Source organism: Aethalodelphis obliquidens, unplaced genomic scaffold, assembly GCF_003676395.1.
Source record: "Aethalodelphis obliquidens isolate GAN/ISIS:26980383/991018 unplaced genomic scaffold, ASM367639v1 scaffold30, whole genome shotgun sequence".
Lineage (NCBI taxonomy): Eukaryota > Metazoa > Chordata > Mammalia > Artiodactyla > Delphinidae > Aethalodelphis > Aethalodelphis obliquidens.
Window position 1 is genome coordinate 4,027,373 of NW_020837974.1, and position 13,039 is coordinate 4,040,411.

General features: G+C 46.9%; 1 protein-coding gene across 7 annotated transcripts in view; it reads right to left on the reverse strand.

The window, feature by feature from the left end:
- Positions 1 to 13,039, reverse strand: part of RNF216 (ring finger protein 216) — a 171,770-nt gene that overhangs the window by 61,539 nt on the left and 97,192 nt on the right. The window lies entirely within an intron of this gene.

A 13,039-nucleotide genomic window follows, 5' to 3' on the forward strand; every position in this document is an offset into this window, starting at 1 on the left:
ACTAAAGGTGAGCATGAGATAAATTTTATTGCCAGTGATATAACTGCATTCTTTTGGCTTTCTTGCCATTTTTCTAAGCTTTCCACTATAAAGGAGAAAAAAAGGGACATCCATGGGGAAAAAAGGGAATGAATGCAAGATCCAGGCCACGATTTAAAGGCCCATATACAGGGAGTTCCTACGTGGTCCAGTGGTTAGGACTCCTCACTCTCACTGCCAAAGGCCAGGGTTCGATCCCTGGTCGGGGAACTAAGATCTTGCATGCCGTGTGGCTTGGCCAAAATAAACCATAAAAAAATAAAAATAAAGGTCAATATACAGTTTTTGGTAACTATAGCAACAACAAGCACTTATAAAGGCATTGTTCCAAGCGCTTGTCACTACACCCACAATCAGGATCCTCAGATTAGAAAGAAATTACTAAGAACCAGTCTGGAATCTGGCCATTCAATTGCTAATACTGAGGGTTAAGAGCGAAACAGCTTAATCCTCTTCCGGGTGTGTCTGTCATTACTTCACTCTGCATTTGCTGTCCACAATCCTGGAAGCATTACACAGGACTTCCCAGGAAAGAGTCTGCCCAGGGAGGGGGTTATACATGCAGAGGCCATACGGGTTATTGAAGCAGAACCCAATAAAAACCAGAGCAAGGGGATACTGGGGTGTGAAGGAGTTAGATAAATAGTTTCTTGTTCACCTCCCGGTTCCTGCAGAGCCAATGCGTTCCTCTCTTACATACAATGGTATACCACACAATCCTCTGCCCCACCCTCAAAGCAAGACTACACATATTCCCAACTAGCAGGCCACCAGATTTTGCAACTGTACTTCTGTAATTATCTGTGATTTCTATCTTCCACCTAGCCCCTATCTTGATATCGAAGGTGGTGGAGTTTCCTCCCAAGTTCAGAGGTGGGCACTCCAGTTTGGGCTTGCCTGACTGCACGCCCACTGAAGCCAAAGAAGGCTGGCCTTGGCCTCCCTGAGAGGGCCAGAATCTGCGCTTATCTGTGAGGCTCTGAGGCCCTCTGCTGACTGCCTGCTGTAACTGTCAGTTCCTCACCAGACCAGTAAGAAAATGGTCCTCAGAAACCCTCCCATCTCACTGCCATCTACAAGGCTTTCAATTTACTGAAAACACCCACATGCAGAGAAATACGCAATACAGCTTTATGTCATCTGAGCTCACGCAACGTAAATATTTTTATCCACATTTAATAAACAGCATCTACAGAATATTAAGGCTTGTGCCCAGTCTCAGGACGGGAACTAACATGGTCAAGATCTGCCCGAGATATCCTCCAACCAGCATCGCAGCCTCACCAAGTATGTACAGTTAATCTCATTCTACAGATGAGCACAGTGAGATTCAGACAGATTAAGGCAACTTGGGCTCCCCACACAACCTGGTGGTCAGGAGACTGGCTCTGGGCAGATGTGGGTGGTCTGCCTCGGCCACTCACTGAATGGTGACCGTGGGCGAGCAGCTCATCTCTCAGCTTTAGTTTCCTCGTCTATGAAGGAGAGATAACAGAGTTACAGGACTGAATGAGACGCTGTACTTCTAGTACCCACAGGGTGGCGGCACCCAGCAGTAGACTAATAGACGTTTTAGCTGCTGTTCTGCCATCGCTATCATCAGAGTCCGGGCCTCCAGGCCTCATGCCTGCCAAACAGCTGCAGGAAAACCCTGCCCCATGGCGGGGGGGGGGGTGTCTAGAGCAATAACTTGAGTCGGAGAGGCCCCCTCATACAGAAGGTGGCAGAGCCTATTTTTGGACAGCAGGTTACCAAGTGAGAGCTGGTTTCTCTCACTTAAAAGGCAAAGGGAAATCGAGAGAACTGACAGAGCAATGAGCGCATTAAAGAACCAAAACCCAGGTCCGTAGACACTGCTGAGGAAACTGAGGATGCTGCAGGTAAGCAGAGGATGAGCACCTGAAAACAACATGGGCAGTATGGTTGGCTTCCAGTTACTTTCCAATAACCCTGACCACACAGGGATTGGAACCCTGGGAAGAGCAACAGGGAAATTTATGGGAGCCACAAGTATAGAATATTGAAAAGACTTAGTAAAGTTGCCAAATCTAAGAGTAGGAGAAATGAGATACACAGTGGGATGAATAATAATACAGCTAACATTCACTGAGTGCCCATGGACTAAACATCTTACTTATATTAAGTCATTCAATCCTTACAGCCAATCTCTCAGGAGGGGGCTATTCTCCTCCCTATTTTCACAGTAGGGGAAACTGAGACAGAGGGTGAAGGGGGCTGTGTAAGGCCACACGACTAGCTGGTGGAGGGGCTGGGATTTGAACGCAGGCAGTGGCAGTGCTGTTCCAGCCAGCCCCAGTGAAGAGTGCTGGACCAATTCTTTCGCCCCAGAATGGTGCAGCACAGAGAAAATACTATATAAACAAATGGTGTATTTATTGATACATTAAAGACATGTATTTGGTGGAGCAGACTGTTAGGAAGCCAGAACTTGGGCGAGGCCTCCCAGTATTGGGAGAGCTGACCGGAGAGCCCCTTGACAGTTCTCCTTGCCTCCAGTTCCTGGGAGCTGAAGTCTTCACCAGATGCGCAGTTATTTGATAAGGCCTTAGCTCCAGGAGCTATGGCAACAGACCACAAAATCAAACCACTGAAATCAAGCAAGTGAAAGAACATTCCTGTTGTGGAATCTGCCAGTGGAATGTGCTGTTGCAGGATACAATTAAAAAAAAAAGAAAAGGAAAAAAGCCACCAGGAGAATGAGAGTATTAGTGTGAGTGTGTGCATTTTAAACAACTGGTCTTACAGAAACAGGAACAGGAGTGTCTTTAGAATTGCCCTTGGTGAGATAGAACCTGAGCAGCTAGACCATCACACTGATAAAGAGCCAGCCCTCCCAACACACTTGGATGGATAAAGCCAGAACCTCAACTGTCCACAAAGCACGTTGGCCCGCTCATACCCACCTTTCTGCTGAGCTGCCAGAGCCCCAGGGCAGGGAGCACGGGGGCCCCGCCACCACTCTAAGGATGAAAGCGGCAGCGCTACCTGCACTGCACTGCTTGTGTGTGGCTGAGCTGCATCCTTACGCGGTCTTCTTACTGCCCTCCCTGCCTTCAATCTCTTCTCACTTTCAGTCCTTTTTTCAAACTGCTGCCAGAATAATCTTCTGAAAACCTTTATTTGACCGTATCATCCCCTTTCCCACCCTGGATGGACCTGCTATTGTTAACAAGACGCCGCCCACACTCTTCCCACAAGGACTGTCCCCTTCACCAAATGGCTCACCACCGGCCACCGCCCCACCCTTCCCTCAGAAACACACCTTAAATATGCTGTGTCTTCTTCTGGGAGGCCTCTCCCCACTCCTCTGCCCTAGCTACCCAGCAGCCTTCCAGGTCCAATCCTAAAGTCACTTCTATAATGTTTCCTCAACTCTCCCAGGCAAAACCAGCAGTCCCTTCTCATCCACTCCCTCGCCAGCTGACACGCCAGGCTCTGAGGCTCTCCCACGCAGGCAGGATCGGTGGTGCCCGGCTCTACTCTGGCTCTGACAGCTTCCCTAAGTGGTAGGCCTGCATATCCGACTGGCTCTTCAACATTTCCGCCTGGAGGTCTAAAAGGCATCACAGACACGTCTGAAACACGAAGTTTGATCCCCTCACCTCCCCACAAAGCTGTTCTTAGTCTCCTCTGTATCACTAAGGGACACCACCACCCACTAGCTGCGCAAGCAAAAACCCTGGATTCCTCCTTTTTCTTCACCCCCCCCCCAACTTATCCCACCAGCCAGTCCTCTCAGCTCTACCTCAAACCCACCCACTCTCATATTTCCCGAAGCCTAAATCCAGAATCACTGCTAGCCTGGAACCTGTAGTGCTGGAAGAACCAGAATCTAAACCAAAAATAAATAAATAAAATTTAAAAAAAGGATGCTACAAAGGTGACCAAAGGTGACAAACTCCCTGAGCCAACAGCAACCAGGATGGAACACGTGCGCCCACTCTCACAATGATGGGTTCACAGGCACACCCGATGTATGTATGTATGTATTTATTTATTTATGGCTGTGTTGGGTCTTCGCTGCTGTGCGCGGGCTTTTTCTAGTTGTGGCAAGCGGGGTCTACTCTTTATCACAGTGCACGGGCTTCTCATTGCAGTGGCTTCTCTTGTTGTGGAGCAGGGGCTCTAGGCTTCAGCAGATGTGGCACGCGGGCTCAGTAGTGGCTCGCAGGCTTAGCTGCTCCGTGGCATGTGGGATCTTCCCGGACCAGGGCTTGAACCTGTGTCCCCTGCATCGGCAGGTGGATTCTTAACCACTGTGCCACCAGGGAAGCCCCCATCGGTTTGTTTTGGTTCTTCTCATGCTGTTTCTTTACTCCAGCAGCTTCTCTCCTCACGGCAGGGACAATCAAGAAACGCCTGCACTAAAATGCAAGCACAACTGTCCACTCAGAGAAGGACAACTGAGACCAGAGTGGGTGTCACGCTGCCAGGACAAACTCTGTACCAATGTGCTGGCCTATACTTGCTTTTGCTCAAATCTGGACTCCGAAAATTCCTGTTTTGTCTTGAAATCCTCCGGAATCACCTCAAAGGCTACTTCACAAAGCAGCCCTTCAAAGGTGTCAGTGCCTCTCTGAAGGGCAGCCAGGCAGCATGTGTCACTGTTCAGCCTGGGGCAGCCAGTCTCTGTGCTGAAGAACAGATGACATTTTTCCTTTTAAAATAAGCAGCATGTACTGGAGGAAAGATAACCATATACAATCCTGGAAAGAAATCTGGAACTATGTCTTAAGAGTCTTAAGAAAATTGATTCTCTTGGGCCCAGGAGTCCTACTCTAGAGATCTATCCTCATGAATAATTCTAAAAAAGAGAAGGCTTTACATACAAGGCCGTGCACTGCACTGTTTGCAGCAGCAAAAAGCGGAAAGCCTCCTGAATTTCCAGCTCAGGGGTGCATGGGAATAAGCTGAAGCACATCTGATTGATGGAATGACAGCCACCCATGACACACGTTTACACATGGTTGGAGAATGCAAAAAGTGCTTACGTTATGTTGAGTAAAAAAGCAAGGCACAGCAGTGTGCATACGGAATGACTACAATCATATGGCAAAAAGCAAATGCCAGCCTGCAGGCTAAAGGTGCAGCACCACATGGCAGAGCAGAGGATCAGAGCAATCTGTGTGACCCTGAGAAAGTCCTGGCCTCTCTGCTTCCGCAGAAAACGGGGAAACGAAAACAAAACAAAAACGGAAAAACAAGTACCTGGCAGGACTTCTGTAAACATAACTGAGGAATGCGGGCGCTCAATGACCAACAGCTGCTGCTCTTACGCGGCAACAAGAGAGCCTGGTGGCGCTGCCTCACTCCTCACCACACCCTGAGCAGGCGCCACACTATCCCCACTCTCCCTGTAAAGACTCCAAGGTCACAGGCACCCAGGCACTGTGATCTTAACTGCTTCACTAGAACTTTCTAAACAGACACTCGAGCCTCAGTCCTGGCTCTGCCATTTACAGGTGTGCACTTAACCCCTGAGCCTCAGTGTCCCCATTTGGTAAACTGGGAATGATGATGATGCCTTTCAGGGTTACTCTGAGGACTGGTAAGAGTTTTCAGAGTGCTGAGCACAGCAGTAGATAATCAATGAGCGATACAGTTATTATTGGGGGAAGTGGGTGGCAATCACATTAGTGTCTTGGGATAGAATCTGTACAAAGCTCATGATTAGCCGAGCAGAGTTTATAGCCTAATTACTCTGGCCATTACCACAGAGACAAGTGAGAGACAGGATTTTCTAACTTAATTCCGGATGGGGACAGGGGTAGTTTTTGTTTAAAGAAAAATTGCAGGGCTTCCCTGGTGGCACAGCGGTTAAGAATCTGCCTGACAATGCAGGGGACATGGGTTCGAGCCCTGGTCCGGGAAGATCCCGCACGCCGCGGGGCAACTAAACCCATGTGCCACTACTACTGAGCCTGCGCTCTAGAGCCCGCGAGCCACAACTACTGAGTCTGCACGCCACAACTACTGAAGCCTGCGCGCCTAGAGCCTGTGCTCCGCAACAAGAGAAGCCACTGCAACGAGAAGCCCACACACCACAACGAAGGGCAGCCCCCCGCTTGCCACAACTAGAGTAAGCCCACGTGCAGCAACGACGGCCCAATGCAGCCAAAAATAAATTAAAAAAAAAAGAAAAATTGCAACACTATGATATGACAAGTGACATATGGTGAGAAGGCCGCCATGGCTGAGTTAAGGCCTAGATAAAAGTAGACAGTGATGTGTGAAGAACAAGTGGGCAGAGAAGCAGTTCAGCCTGGCCAGTGTTTGGCTCTGATTTGTGATGGCCGAACATGTGTTTCCATTAGCTGGGCTTTCTAAGTGGGAGTCTGCATTAAAAAAAAAAATCCTGAGGGACTTCCCTGGTGGCACAGTGGTTAACACTCTGCGCTCCCAATGCGGGGGCGCCCGGGTTCGATTCCTGGTCGGGGAACTGGATACCATGTGCATGCTACAGCTGGAAGTTTGCATGAAGCAACTAAGGAGATCACGTGGAGCAACAAAGGAACCCCTGAGCTGCAACTAAGGGGCCCACCTGCCACAACCAAGTCCCAGCACAACCAAATAAACTAAAAAAAAAAAAATCCTGAGGTTGAAACTACTTCCAGACTTTGTTATCCCTGACCTGCTTGTGCAGGAGCACCAGCCACCACTCCTGTTGTACGACACTCCCTGGGGTTTCTGGAAATTCCAGCTTGGCTTACGTCGGTGGCAGCGAAGATCACCCCGAGTGGTCGTGTAGCGTCCCCAAGTTGCCCTCAGGCCTGGGTGCCTGTGCCCCGCCTATGGAGCAGAGGGGGAGAAAGGGGGCGCTACTGATTTCTTAACAGCTATTCCAATGGGCTCCCAAGCAGCACCTGTCCAAAAGGCACCTCACAAATAGGGAGGAAGAACGAAGCTTTTACTTTTGCATGGTTCCTTCCTTTAGCAAATCAAATGGTGCGCCTTATTTTTTTTTTTTTGAGGTGGCTAAAGAAGTCAATGAAACACCTTGCTTAGCTCCCCCAAGAAGGAAAAGTGGGCTCCTGCTGGGGCCATCTGCACTGCTCCCCACCCACAGGCCCCACACCCGTTCCTGCCGAGGCGCATGTGGACGAGGCTGCTGGGGACTGCTGAGGTGAGTCCCATACCGGGCGAAGCCAGCTTCTGCTGGCCAGACCTCTGTCTCCCTTCCACCCGTGCCACTGGCTGCTCATGCCACACTCTGCTTCCTACAGCGAGCCAGACCACAGCAGAAAGAGGGGTGAGCCTTCATTCACTGGACTCGGGCTGTAGGAACCAAGGAAACACCCTGATTGTCACCCACTGCAGATGTGTGGACACAGGGTGGCTCCCCTGGTGGAGGTGGCTTGAGATGAAAAGGAGTACAGTGACCTTCAACAGCCACTCCTCCTCTGTGCCCCACAGGCTCCCTGACCTCCTCTGCCTTCAGAACTAGATGCGACTAATGTTAGGAGAGGGGGACTCCCACTGGCCCCCGTCTGGGGTCTGGGCTCTTTTGTGGGCCTGGGCCTACTCCTCCCCTCCCCATAGGCCACCAAGGTTGAAGGACCCAGGGTGCAAGGAAGGACTTTTTTAAGTCTGGGAGAGCAGGGCCACAGAAACTGTTCTGTTACTGGACACTAAGGAATGTACACTAAACATTACTACTTTGAAAATACAGCCAGCTACAAGATGAACTCCACAGGGGCGAATTCTATTACCTTTCCTCTTTCCACCCAAAATCAAAAGGACAAAGTGACGAGCTGAAAATGAGAGGGAAGGGTATGCAGTGGGAGGGAAATAAACAGCCAAAAGCTGAACCTGACAGAAGTCATGGTTCAGCCACTCTTCTCTCACAGTTGCCTCCAAATGGCAAGTCACCAAGGCTGCAAACATCTATCTCAGGAGTAATTAAATCAAATTAATCTCAGGAAAAGAGCTTTAAACGTTCAAAGCGCCATTAATGTTCATGCCTTGTAATTAAATACGTATGTTAAGAAGGCTTGGACAAAAGCAAAACATTTTCAAATGTGAATTCTTTACATTCACAGCATTATAATGCACTCTAAGTACTGATCTTGTAGAAAACTATGTAAAAAATTTAGTGAAGCACACTGTAAAAACTTGGCAGAAAGAACGCAGATACAATCTCAGTCCATACTGAGCTTTAGAAAAATGTGCCTTGATAAACATCTTCACTTTTAAGGCTCCACATAAGTTATCCAGTGATAATCTCCACTTAGTTTTTTAACTCTCCCTGATCCTTGCCCCTCTGGATCCTGAGGCGGCAGCCCTCACATGCATCTTGGAAAAGTTCTTTGCTTCTGCTCTCCTGGGATCTTCTACTTTACTTCCTTGTTCATGTCAATCTTCCAGGGTTAACCTTCTCTTTGATAATCAACCATGAAAGAGACTGGTCACCCCAACATACTGTGTGTCTTGAAGGGAAGGTATCCAATCTTCCATTTCTAAAAAAGCGTGTACTTGTCAAAAATCTCAAGAACACTACTGCTGCCACGTGGTCTCTGAACAGCTCTTGACTCCTTTGTCAAAGTGCTCTCACCTCACAGAACCTCATTTGCTTCTCACAGCCACCCTGAGAGAAGGTGGAATAGGAATTACACGTCCATCTTTCTGATGAGGAGAGTCAGAGTAAAAGACCTGCTGACAGTCACACAGTAAGCAGTTTACAGTCTGAATGTTATCAGTTCTCTGATTAAGTGCTACTGGTTAGAACCGCTGGTGCCTCCAGGAAAGGCTGTCACAATGTAGACCAAATCATCTACAAAAGGCTCCCATGATTTGTCTAAATTGCTTGGTTCTGTTGCAACTGTAGTTATCAATTCTTTCTTAAAAAATACTGTGAGTTGGAGTTATGGACTGAATGTCTGTGTCCTTGGATAACTCATACATTGAAATCCTAACCCCCAATGTGATGGTATTAGGAGGTAGGGCCTTTGAAGGCCATGAGGGTGGAGTGCTCATGAATGGGATTCATTATAAGGAGAGACAGGAGAACCTGTTCCTTCTGCTCTTTGTCATGTAATGATATATAGAGAAGATGTCCATCTGCAAACCAAGAAGAGGGCCCTCACCAGAACTCAATCTGCCAGCACCTTGATCTTAGACTTCCCAGCCTCTAGAACTGTAAGAAGTAATGCTGGTTGTTTAAGCCACCCGGTCTATGGTAATTTGTTATAGCAGCCTGAGCTAAGATGGCTGAGTTTGGAAAACTTAACAAAGTTTTCAAAGACAGGGATATCTGCGGTAAAGGAATTTTACCTATAGAAGATCTTAAAAAACAAAAGCAGAAGCCCTGATTATTCCAACTGGATTCATTACCATGGTCAACTGAATATATCTGTCAGGAATACCAGGTTTCAAATCAAAACCTCGAAATTAAGGGAAGAGGCAGAGTTTTCAGAAACCAAAGAAAGAGTATACTCGTATCTAATTTTTGGACAAAGATACTGTGGAAGGATTGTCACACTGGCACCAGTGGATCTAAATGACATTTTAAAGTTTCTTCTAGGTCCAAAAGTCTGTGTGAAGCTCCTCTGCCCCTTGAAAGATTCTAAGGTAAGTAGATCTCACCCCAGAGGAGGAAGCCAAGTGATCCAGCAACATCATTTCAGAGAAGACTGAAGTAGAGAAACCAAATGCCTCAAATGAGGAGGAATCAAGAACAGTAAAAACCTCGTCTTTTGTTTATTTCCCAAGTCCGAGGGGAGGGAGAAGATAAATGGACCTACCCACATTTTCAAGGACTTAAAGATTAAAGGTGCTGTCTCAGAATTTTACTAATATCCCTTCCTTCAATCCTCAGATAGCCCGGAGAGAATGTCATCATATCCATTTCACATATGAGGAAACCATGTTACTTAGAAATTGAAGGACTTGCCTAGTTTACATAGGTTATGCCCAGGATTCTCAAAGTTACACTACAATTAACTTCCTATCATACTCTTTCCCCTGTTTTCTAGCAGGAAAAAACAGCTGTTCTGACAATTTTACTTATGCCTGATAAAAGGTCCTGGCTTTTGGAAATGAAACTAAAGAGATGACTGGAGCAGTAAATAAATATCAGAGAACAGATCTTTGTTCAATGAACAAAGTCTTTGTGTTCTGTTCCCTGAGAAAACTTAATATTTATTTTATTTAATTTATTTATTTTATTTTTGGCCTCACCGGTGGCATGCAGGATATCTTAGTTCCAGGGATCGAATCTGTGCCCCCTGCATTGGGAGCATGGAGTCTTAATCACTGGACCGCAGGGAAGTCCCCAAAACATTTATTTTAATGTCAAAAGTTTTTGCCTAGTGAATTTCACTTACTTCTGACACAGCTCCAGGTCTAACAGACGGAGGGAGCACTTCAGTTCAAGTGAAGAAAATGGAACTTCACTGTCTACATTGTCTGAAGCTCTGCCAAGCTTTCCTGGAAGAGTCACGAGAGTATTCTTAACAGAAGACATTCCTGCTTCCAGTCCTGGATTCCTACAGCTGGCCAGCGAGGGCACCAGGCTTTCATTTTGCTGTTAAAAGCAGAGAATTGTGTAAAACCGAGATAATTCTGGCAATGCTTACCTTCTTTCAATTATTTTTATATTGAGAGAAAAAGTAGAGTAAAAAGCTATGAAAAGTATAAGCAGACGGTAAATGAAGTAGGGTGAAAACTACTTAATATGACACATTCACATATTCAGAAACTATGAAGAAAGAGAAGGAGGAGCTACCGACCCATTCATTCCAAACAGACTAAACGTCAGGGGAAAAAGTGGTCAGCTGAAGCTCAGAATTCTATGCTGGGGTAGTTTTTGTTTTTTAAATCTCTGTGGACACCGGTCAAAGAAAAAAAAATACATGTACATGCTGAGAAATACAAAAAGGCCTAATGAGTGAAAGCCTGTGTTTCATTTCAGAAAAAAAGCTCACACTGCACCCATTTTACCTTGCTTTTTACACTCGACAGTGCACTTCTTGGAGAGATTCCCTGATCAGTACTTATAAATCTTTCTTATATATATATATATTTTGGAATGGGTTATGAAAAATTTTGCTGGTTACTCTAGCAGTGGGCCAATTCTCAATTTACCCATCTTACTTTCTTATCAACAAAAGAGTTGTTTTTTTAAAAAATTTATTTATTTTTATTTATTCTATTTTTGGTTGCCTTGGGTCTTTGTTGCTGCACACAGGCTTTCTCCAGTTGCGGCGAGCAGAGGCTACTCTTCGCTGTGGTGCGCGGGCTTCTCATTGCAGTGATTTCTCTTGCTGCGGGGCACAGGCTCTAGGCACGCGGGCTTCAGTAGTTGCGGTGCATAAGTTTCAGTAGTTGTGGCTCACAGGCTCTAGAGCGCAGGCTCAATAGTTGTGGTGCACGGGCTTAGTTGCTCCACGGCATGTGGGATCTTCCCACACCAGGGCTTGAATCCGTATCCCCTGCATTGGCAGGCGGATTCTTAACCACTGCACCACCAGGGAAGCCAAAAACTGTTGCTTTTGATAAAGTATGACTCAGGCTCCTAAATGAAGACAACAGTCAACATTACTATGCAGATCGCTGTTTTTTTTTTTCAGATCGCTGTTTTTTAATCATCTTTTTTTTTTTGCTGGGCTGTGCAGCTTGCAGAATCTTAGTTCCCTGACCAGGAATTGAACCCAGGCCCCGGCAGTGAAAGTGCTGAGTCCTAACCGCTGGACGGCCAGGGAATTCCCAGATCACTGCTTTTTAAAGTAAAAATTTAAGAGATTCTGAATTCAAATGTTGACTGAGAGACCAGAAAAACAAACAAATGAAAACATTCGAAGAACTGGATTAAGGAAACAATCTTTCTTCCTTAAGTGGATCTGCCGTGGCTCCATCCCTCATGTCAAGACCTTAAGACAAAATAAGTTCCTGGGATGTAGCACCACCACCAGGACCACTCATGCCCACTGGGAGAGCTGGGGGCGTGGAACTGGAAGGAGTGCCTGCCCTCCCGTGCGGCCTGCTTCAGCATCGTGCTGGTGTGTGAGATGTGGGAAAAGCGAGAGGATTTACTTTCAGTTTTGAGAACCATGATTCATTCTCCCTACATTCTCTCAATTCTAGCTGCATTTTTAGTATTAAAAAAGAAAGAAAAAGAAAAGAGAGGCAGATCATGAAGCAGGGAACATAGAAGCCCACATCTTTTCAGTTCTACCATCAAATGATTAATAACTGCTCACTTTCGTGAAGCTGTTTTCTTTCCAAGAAAAATATAAGCTTTGTGTCCTCTCAAAATGGTTTTTCCTGCTTTTCAACAATTAAAAAACATTATTTCAAAGTAGTTTTCCTTTTCTCCTGGACTCAGGGTTGTAATTGCATGATAGCACACTTGAGTAAAATAATTTAGAAATGAAGCGTTCAAGAAAATGATACGTGAAGGGGCAGGTAACCCACGTTTGCAGAGCTCAACTGTCTTACGGTTTACTCTTACCTTTGAAGTCCCTTTCTACTTCCTCGTACTCTAGAAGACATGGTCAGTGTTCCTCAGAAGCTGGGCAGGCTTTTGATTAGAGATCAGTTTGCTAAGGTTCCCCAGGTGACATTAAAGGCGGCTCCAGCGGCATGAAATTCTCCTCTCCCTGAAGCAACAACGGGAAGAGGTGCTGTCCTCACCTCTCACAGAAACCACACCAGCTCACAGGGGCCGTCAACCAAACACGCCCTCGCATAAGCAGGGCTCCGTTCCACAGGGAAGAAGGGGGGCTGCTGGCCCCTGCCCTTTGGTAACGCTCTGCCGCCCAGTCTTTTGTACCTTAGGTAAGTGCACGTGCTCGTTCTGCCAAGCTTACATTTCCCAACAACACCGACGTGTCACATTTGCGCGAAGCTGGGATCTGGGGGCTGGAGGGAGACTTAACTCACGTAGGCAGACTCAGACCTGGAGGTGAAGGGCTGATGCCAGCACACGGCTCATGGCCAAGCGAGGGCGGAAGCCGGTTCCCCGCAGTCTCTCTGCAACGCC